Raw genomic sequence first — 9,234 nt, 5'->3', positions numbered from 1 at the left:
TGTTGCCATCGCCTTAAGTGATAGAATTCCTGCTCGGAAGATTGTCTTTAAGGAAATTTATAAGGGACATCTGATAGCGGTGGAATTCTATTGCAACATGCAAAGGATCATCATTGTGAACGTATATGCACCGACCGAGTGAACCCATGGAAAGAAGAGTGTTCTTTTCCACTCTGCATGACTTTGTAAAAGGACTAGATACAACTGCTTTCATCTGTATTGCTGGTGATTTCAATTGCACGATCAATCCTTCCATAGACAGGACCGGTTATGAACCCCATCTGGCTTCTACGAAGATTTTGGAGAAAATCATCAAGAATCATCATTTGAAAGATGTTTGGAGGTTGCAACATCCAACTTCACGGTGCTATACTTGGTGCAGATGCCATGATGGGAGGATATCAATGGCAAGGCTAGACAGATTCTACGTGAATAAGCCAATGCTAAATGTGATGGCCACAACCCAGATACTCCCAATTGGTTTCACAGACCATTACCTGGTTTCAATGGGTTTTAATTTGCCTTTGGCCTCAGGTGGTAGTGCGTATTGGTCACTTAACACCCACCTGCTGAATGATATGAAATTCATTCATTCTTTTCGAGCCGTGTGGGAAAGAATTCGGTCCTCCAAATTTGAGCATGCTAACCTTCGACTGTGGTGGGACCTCGCAATGGGTCAGGTCAAATCGTTCTGTCAACAATATAGTCTTTATGCCACTAAATTGCAAAATCTCTCGATTGATTCATTAAAGGCTGAAATTGCAGCCCTGGAGGAAAACATTAATACGGCTGGGAAAGTCACTACAGGTGACCGGCTGTTATGGACTAAAAAGGCAATCTTGACTGAATTGGTACGGCAGCGAGCAATGGGCACCCTGGTACGCATGAGAATGAGTTATTTAACGTTGGATATGCCAAATAATGACTTTTTTAGTTTGGAGAACTCTGTCAAAAAATCACAACAGATTCACAGGCTACATGCTGCTAATGGGTCAATGGTGACCTCCCAACAGGAGATTAAGTCTGTTTTGAAGGGTTTTTATACAAACTTGTACTCCCCCCAGAGCATAAGTAATGAGACCTTGCAGGAGCTGACTACTGGGCTTCCGAGACTTGAGGAGGACCAGCAACACACACTGAACATGTCAGTTTCGGCTGCTGAACTTGAAACTGCTATGCGGAGCTTGAAGGATGGTAAAGCCTCTGGGATTGATGGTTTGCCCGGAGAGTTCTTTAAGACTTTTTGGAACCTTGTGGGACCTGACCTGCTTGAGGTATTTGATGAATGCCTTCATGTTGGAGAGCTTCCCCTGTCCTGCAGAAGAGCAGTCATGTGCCTGTTGCCAAAGGCTGGGGACACTGAACTAGTCGAGAACCGGTGGACTGTCTCATTGCTGTGCGCGGCTTACAAGATTTTGTTGAAGGTTTTAGCAAACCGTTTGGGAACTGTGATCAGCTCTGTTGTGCACCCTGACCAGACCTACTGTGTACCAGGAAGGTCAATTTATGATAATATATTTTTGATAAGGGATATTATTTCTTGTAATAAGTACTTGTGTGCCAGTTTTGGGTTGTTGTTTCTTGACCAAACAAAGGCTTTTGATCGACTTGATCACACATATTTGTTTTCTGTTCTGGGGCGGATGGGTTTTGGTGAACGTGCAACGTGCAACGGCAGAAAACGTGCAACGTCATTTTCTAATGTCAAGCTGTTATACACTAATACCTTCTGCATGATGAAAGTAAACAACAGTTTATGTTCCCCCTTTCCTTTCCGACGGGGTATCCGTCAAGGTTGTCCCCTTTCTGGACTTCTGTATATAATTGCCCTTGAACCACTCTTAGCATCCATCAGGCAGCAAATAACTCAGGATGTGGGAGCCGTTTTTGGTTCAAGATTTGTGGTCACAGCTTATGCTGATGATGTATGCGTTTTGATTAAAGGCCCAAGTAGTGTTGCTGCAGTGCAGCATTGCCTTAAAGATTACTCTGCGGCCTCTTCTGCCGAAATAAATTGGAGCAAGAGTGTAGCCTTATGGTGCGGTTCAGATAACCTTTCTTTAACACTGCCACCGTCACTCCCACAGAATTTAGAGTGGAAAACAGATGGGGTCAAATATCTTGGTGTCTATCTCGGCAACCAGGAAGTAGAAGTGAAGAACTGGGAAGGAATGATTGAACAAATTACACACCGGTTGAAACGATGGGAAGGACTCCTGCGATCTCTTTCTTATAAAGGCCGCACTCTTGTCATAAATAACTTGATAGCAGCAAGATTATGGCAATATGGCATAAACGAATTGCCTTGCAGCCACCCAAGGAGTTGATTCAGGCCATCCAGCGGGTCTTGATAAATTTCTTTTGGAATGGATACCACTGGCTTCGGCCACGAATACTGTACCATCCTCGGAAGGAGGTATCCTCGGAAGGTGGACATGGAATTGTGGATGTGTCCACCCGGCTTATGGATTTTCGCCTAGTCTGTGCAACGTCTGTTGTATGCTGAAGAGCTGCGCTGGCGCCCATTTGCAGTTTTTTTGCTGCAACAAGCGGGAGGCCTGTGTTATGATAGGCACTTGTTCCTGGTGAACCTTGACCGTGTCAGCTTCGTTTCAATCCCAATTTTTTATCAGGGTTTGCTGAAAGTTTGGAAAGGCTTTGGGGTTCATCGTTGCCTTGAGGCTTATAATTGCCGGATGTTTATCCAAGAACCTATTTTCTATAACGGGTTTTTTTCCATGCATTCCTCATAGTCCGACTTTGATTAGGAAATTTACTCAAGAAGGAGTTGGCAAAGTTTGTGACCTGAGGGATACATCTGGGACAAAATGGATGTCTGCTGGCAGGGTGGTGACCATTCTTGGTTTAAGATCTGTGCGTGTTGTCAGCCAAATTATACGCATTGTCAAGAGGAAGTTTAAGGAGTTAAATATTGGCTGGGAAGGTGTCAACAATGTCGAGGATTTTCGGCTGTCCTTCCCTGAAATTAAGGTGCTCCAAGCTCTCCTTTCAAATGGTGAACTTGTCTCCCCTTTTCATTTGGCAACAAAGGCGGGTATTCACAAGCTCCTTCGAGAAAACCAAGCATCACCCTTCTCCGGAGTAACAAGAGTGGCCTTGTGGTCAGAAAGGTTAGGGCCAGGGTCTCCTGCCACGCCACGGTGGCCTAATATGTACAAACTACCTATTTATGGGTTCCTAGCAGATATCCAGTGGAGATTAGCACATTGGGCTCTCTCTACGAACACCTTTGTTCATCACCTTGACAGCTCAGTGCCAGTAGCATGCCCCTTCTGTGTACAGAAGGAGGATCTCTTTCATGCCTATGTGAAATGCGAAAGACTAATACCTCTTTTCTCAATTCTCACACACCTTTTTGATCAGTTGTCTTTTCCTTTCACTTCACATTCTTTTATTTTTGGTGTACCTTTCAGACCCTCCTGCAAGGACTCTGGTGTTCTCCTAAACTTCTTAGCTGCTGTAGCAAAATATTCAAGATATAAATCAAGGAAAATTAAAATTGATAATGGGCATGGGTTTGATGTTGTTCCTGTGTTTAAAGGGCTGGTGTCTGCAAGAATAAGGTTAGAGTTTGATTATTATGTGGCGAATGAAAATGTCAATCTCTTTGAGTGCAAATGGTGTATTAACGAAGCCTTATGTGTTGTGAATGAATTGAATTTGGTCTTTCTTTTCTAATAATTACATTAAGAACTGTGTTGTTTTTTTCTATTTTTCTCTCCTGTAAAATTTGACTTGACCTGATTTGTTTTTGTGAAATAAATGGTGTTGCAAATTCATCTCTCTCTTTCTTTCTCTTTCTCCTTCTCCTTCTCCTCCTTCTCCTTCTCCCTCTCCCTCTTTCTCTTTCTCTTCTCTCTCTCTTCTGTGTTCCCTCTCCCTCTCCCCATCTTGTTTCCCGCTCCCTTTATTGTATGTTTTGTGTGTCCGGTTTTGTTTTTTTGTGATTAATGTTAGCTCTTACATGAGCCTCGATCTTGTATACAAAACAAACAAAAAAAACCTCTCACTTGCTGGGGAGCCAAGATAGCGGGAAGGGGACATGCCCCCCCCCTTTCCAAACTGCCCCACACCGCCCCCTTTCTTGCCTACTTACATTTTTTTCCCCTATATTCATTTGTGGACTGTACGGTACACAAAATAAAATGGACCCGTACCCCATCTCCCATTCCTCATCAATAAGTTCCCAGAAAAGGCAGCACAAGCAGCCGTAAACTACTCAGAGCCCCCAAATTTTCCCGGGCCGCTTAAGGACCCTGCAGATCCCGCGCAGCATCCCCCAATCCCATCCCACCTGCACTTTCCATCACGATCGACGCCCTTGCACGCATTTGACTCTGAGCGAGACGTCATAATCGAATACGTGTGATCGATGACGACGCATTTGACGTCACAAAATGCTATTTTAAATTTGGCAAGCAGTGGATGCCAAACATTCCCAGAAACGCTCGTCATGAGGATGTGGGTCTTGACCTTGTCACGGTAAACTGGCGGCTGTTTATAAATACCGTGGTCCGAGCATTGAACGGGAATTATTACAACAGACACAGACTCTGGGACCCTCGGATCCTGAGACTCTGGGATCCTGAGACTCTGGGATCCTGAGACTCTGAGACTCTGGGGGCCCTGAGACTCTGGGGGCCCTGGGACCCTGAGACTCTGGGATCCTGGGACCCTGAGACTCAGATCCTGAGACTATGGGATCCTGAGACTCTGGGATCCTGAGACTCTGGGACCATGTGAACCTGAAACCCTGGGACCCTGAGACTCTGGGATCCTGGGACCCTCGGATCCTGAGACTCTGGAATCCTGGGACCCTGTGAACCTGAGACCCTGGGACCCTGAGACTCTGGGACCCTGAGACTCTGGGATCCTGAGACTCTGGGATCCTGAGACTCTGGGACCCTGAGACTCTGGGATCCTGAGACTCTGGGATCCTGAGACTCTGGGACCCTGTGAACCTGAGACTTTGGGACCCAGAGAACCTGAGACTCTGAGAAGCTGAGACTATGGGACCCTGAGAACCTGAGACTATGGGCCCCTGAGAACCTGAGACTATGGGACCCTGAGAACCTGAGACTCTGGGACCTGGAGAACCTGAGACTGGGACCCTGTGAACCTGAGACCCTGGGGCCCTGAGACCCTGGGATCCTGAGACTCTGGGATCCTGAGACTCTGGGATCCTGGGACCCTGAGCCTCTGGGACCCTGTGAACCTGAGACTTTGGGACCCAGAGAACCTGAGACTCTGAGAAGCTGAGACTATGGGACCCTGAGAACCTGAGACTCTGTGACCTGGAGAACCTGAGACTGGGACCCTGAGACCCTGAGACCCTGGGACCCTGAGACTCTGGGATCCTGAGACTCTGGGATCCTGGGACCCTGAGACTCTGGGATCCTGAGACTCTGGGATCCTGGGACCCTGAGACTCTGTGAACCTGAGACTCTAGGACCCTGTGAACCTGAGACTTTGGGGCCCAGAGAACCTGAGACTATGGGACCCTGAGAACCTGAGACTATGGGACCCTGAGAACCTGAGACCCTGTGGCCCTGAGACCCTGGGACCCAGAGACCCTGGGACCCAGAGAACCTGAGACCCTGGGACCCAGAGAACCTGAGACTCTGGGACCCTGTGAACCTGAAAGTCTGAGAAACTGAGACTAGGATCCTGAGAATCTGAGACTCTGGGACCCTGAGAACCTGAGACTCTGAGACCCTGAGACTCTGGGACCCTGTGAACCTGTGACCCTGAGAACCTGAGACTCTGGGATCCGGATAACCTGGGACACTGAGAACCTGAGACTCTGTGAACCTGAGAGTCTGGGACCCTGAGACCCTGAAACCCAGAGAACTTGAGATCCTGTGGCCCTGAGAGTCTGGGACCCTTGACCCCGGAGAACCTGAGACCTTGGAACCCAGAGAACCTGTGACTCGGAGACCCCGGAGCACCCGGGGACGACGGGTCTATGTCTATTATTACCGTACGTGTCTTTTACCGAGAGTAAAGTTCATCGGCACAATAAAGAGATTACTTTGTTTTACTCTCGTGTACTAAGGATGTGAAGTCTGCCGGTAATCTAGCGTACATAAACTTTGTGGAACAAGAAGTGAAGGTTGTTTGTAAAGTTTTATTAAAACATACCTACGTAAACTACGTTAACCAGAGAGTTTGCAGAACAAGTTTTCGATGTCGAGTGGTGGTCGCGCGTCGGCTCACTCACCGTGGGGTGGGACTCGGTTCACTCGGGGCGGTGAGTGCGCGGAGCCGCAGCTGTAACTCGACCTGGTTCACGTGACATGAACTGTCTCTTCGATTTTTTTTTCTCAGCGCTCATCGACCTTAGCTCGTGGACCTCCTGGTGTAACTACGGTCTGTAATTATAATCGGTCCAGGTAACGACTTCGATATCAACTACCGGTACTACCTACCTGGCTACCTACCTACCGTAATCGACTGCGGGGCTCCTTCCTGTACGACCTCGCTGTGAAAACCGCTCCGGGGCCGACAGGTGGGTCTACGAGGGGCACGTGGTGGGGTCTCGAGGTCCGTCAGTACTTTCTACTGTATAAATTTAGCGCGGCTATAATAATAATACGTATATACATCTTGGTTCGATATCATCGGTTATATTAATTTTTATTGTTCTCACTCATCATAAAGTGTCGAAACGAGGCCACACTCGCACATCGTCCTCCCCATTACTAACAAAAACTACAATAATGTTACCTTTTTATTTACTCTACAAAGTACAAACCCATATATGGAGGCTTAAAATGGTGTGTGTGTGTGTGTGTGTGTGTGTGTGTGTGTGTGTGTGTGTGTGTGTGTGTGTGTGTGTGTGTGTGTGTGTGTGTGTGTGTGTGTGTGTGTGTGTGTGTGTGTGTGTGTGTGTGTGTGTGTGTGTGTGTGTGTGTGTATATATACACGTACGTACGTAACCACACACCATGAGGTTTCTGTTCACTCGTTCACTTCCTCCTTTACATTATTTGCCAACGCGAACCTCGAAGTGGGAGACTCGCCCTTGACTCGAGATGTGGGAAGTGAATTCCGCTTGGAAGTTATTTATTTATATATTTATAACCTCGAACATTGTTCATCTTGAGAGCCGATAAGGCTCACCCAGGATTCCAGGACTGAACTTGGATCGACGTTTCCCTCACCCGATGTGCTTTGGCTTCCATTGCTGTGAAAACTCTTCCACGTGTTGTGCCACCATGACGCCCTTCGCGCAAAGTACAGTATATGAACCACCACGTTCGTGACAGCGCGTACCTGGTGCAGTAAACGGTTATATTGTACTATTACTCACACCTGCGTTATTTACTTGCATGTATCGCACGTTTTTATTTATTAATAACGTGCAAGAGCTTTCCTCTTGAGTGTTAGGACTTAGGTGCTGTCTACATATGACGTACGCAAAATGGAAAATTCCCAACCTCCCTTTTCCAACACGCCCCCTTTCTCTTTTAACCCCCGTTCCCCTCCCCTCCACTCATCTTACTCCTGTCCTTTCCCTTTACACCTTTCCTTTTCTATATATCTTTCCTTAATACAGTATGGATGACCCTTGAATTATTTAAGTTTTGCTCTTCAGACATATGGTCGACCTGTAGTGGTCAGACATATAGACATATGGTCAGACATATAGTGCATCTGAGACATAAATCCTTTTCCTAATGACTGGAGAGCGAAGATTACCACAATAAGAGGGAACTTGCATAAAATTCCTCTCCCCCCTCTCTTCCCCCCCGCCCCCCGCCCCAGTACAGTACTCAATTGTATTACGTTTTATGTTTGTTTTATTGAGCCGCTCTGCCTACCACCCTCCCCTCCCTCCCTCCCTCCCCTTCCCCCTTTCCGTATAGGAAAAGGGGGATGCTTATACCTGTTGCAGCTCATTTCTACAATTGGTGCCCCCAGTTTTTAATGGTACCTCCAGAGTGGTAAACCACCATTTGGTACTAGTTAATGGTACTAAATCACCATTTGGGACTAGTTAATGGTACTAAATCACCATTTGGTACTAGTTAATGGTACTAAACCACAATTTAGTACTAGTTAATGGTACTAAACCACAATTTAGTACTAGTTAATGGTACTAAACCACAATTTGGTACTAGTTAATGGTACTAAACCACCATTTGGTACAAGGTAATGGTACTAAACCACCATTTGGTACAATTACTACATAATGGTACTAAATCACCATGTGGTACAATTACTATGTAATGGTACTAAACCATCATTTGGTACTATTACTATGTAATGGTATTAAACCACCATTTGGTATTTCATAATGATACTAAATCCCGGTGTGTACCCCGGTTTAGAATAGGTACACCGTATCCCTGCGCATCATAAGAGGCGACTAAGGGTTGGCGTCAGGAAGGGCATCCGGCCATAAAAATCATTGCCTCAAACAGGGAACCATGATTGTCATGGGGCCCGCAAGGCTAACCCCCACTCTAGCGGGGAAAATGGCCTTAAAACCATCATTCATTCATTCATTCACTAAACCACCATTTGGTACAAGGTAATGGTACTAAACCACTTTGGTACAGAATGGTATTAAACTACCATTTGGTACTTGATAATGGCACAAAATCACCACTTGGTACTCTGTAATTGTACTAAACCACCAAATGGTACTAGGTAATGGTAGTAAACCACCATTTTGGTACAGAATGGTACTAAACTACCATTTGGTATTTGGTGAATGAAAATTGAATAATGAATGATCGTTTTAAGGCCATTTTTCCCCGCTAGAGCGGGGGTTAGCCTTGCGGGCCCCATGACAATCATGGTTCCCTGTTTGAGGCAATGTTTTTATGGCCAGATGCCCTTCCTGACGCCAACCCTTGGTCATGCTCTTACGATGCGCAGGGATACGGTGTACCTATTCTGAATCGGGGTACACACCGTGATCATTCATCCCAGCAAGCTGGTACTCAATTTGCCGACCTCGGAAGGATGACAGGCTGAGTCAACCCCCCTGGCGTTAATTCAGCGATCGACCGGGATTCGAACCCAGGATCCTAGGATCCCAAGCCGGCACCCTAACCGCTAAGCCAACGCCAGGCTTAATTAATTGGTATTTGGTAATGGTATTTGGTAATGGCACTAAATCACCATTTGGTGCTCTGTAATGGTACGAAACCACCATTTGGTACAAATGGTACTAATAAACCATTTGGTACTAGGTAATGGTAG

General features: G+C 46.4%; 1 protein-coding gene across 2 annotated transcripts in view; it reads left to right on the top strand.

Annotated features, from left to right (window-relative positions):
• The first annotated feature begins 6,060 nt into the window (after positions 1-6,060).
• The window catches only part of LOC137422152 (phospholipid-transporting ATPase ID), a 160,859-nt gene continuing 157,685 nt past the window's right edge, over positions 6,061-9,234 (top strand). The window contains exon 1 of one of the 2 annotated variants that reach the window (XM_078772335.1): positions 6,061-6,529. The gene's annotated coding sequence lies outside the window, so the exon portion shown is untranslated. Of the gene's footprint in view, positions 6,530-7,027; positions 7,258-9,234 lie in introns of those variants that run through there. The other variant, XM_078772337.1, reaches the window with a different exon arrangement.

The sequence above is a fragment of the Myxine glutinosa genome, chromosome 2, assembly GCF_964187855.1.
Source record: "Myxine glutinosa chromosome 2, kmMyxGlut1.1, whole genome shotgun sequence".
In the NCBI taxonomy this organism is placed as follows: Eukaryota; Metazoa; Chordata; class Myxini; order Myxiniformes; family Myxinidae; genus Myxine; species Myxine glutinosa.
This window is presented reverse-complemented; position numbering and strand designations above follow the sequence as displayed.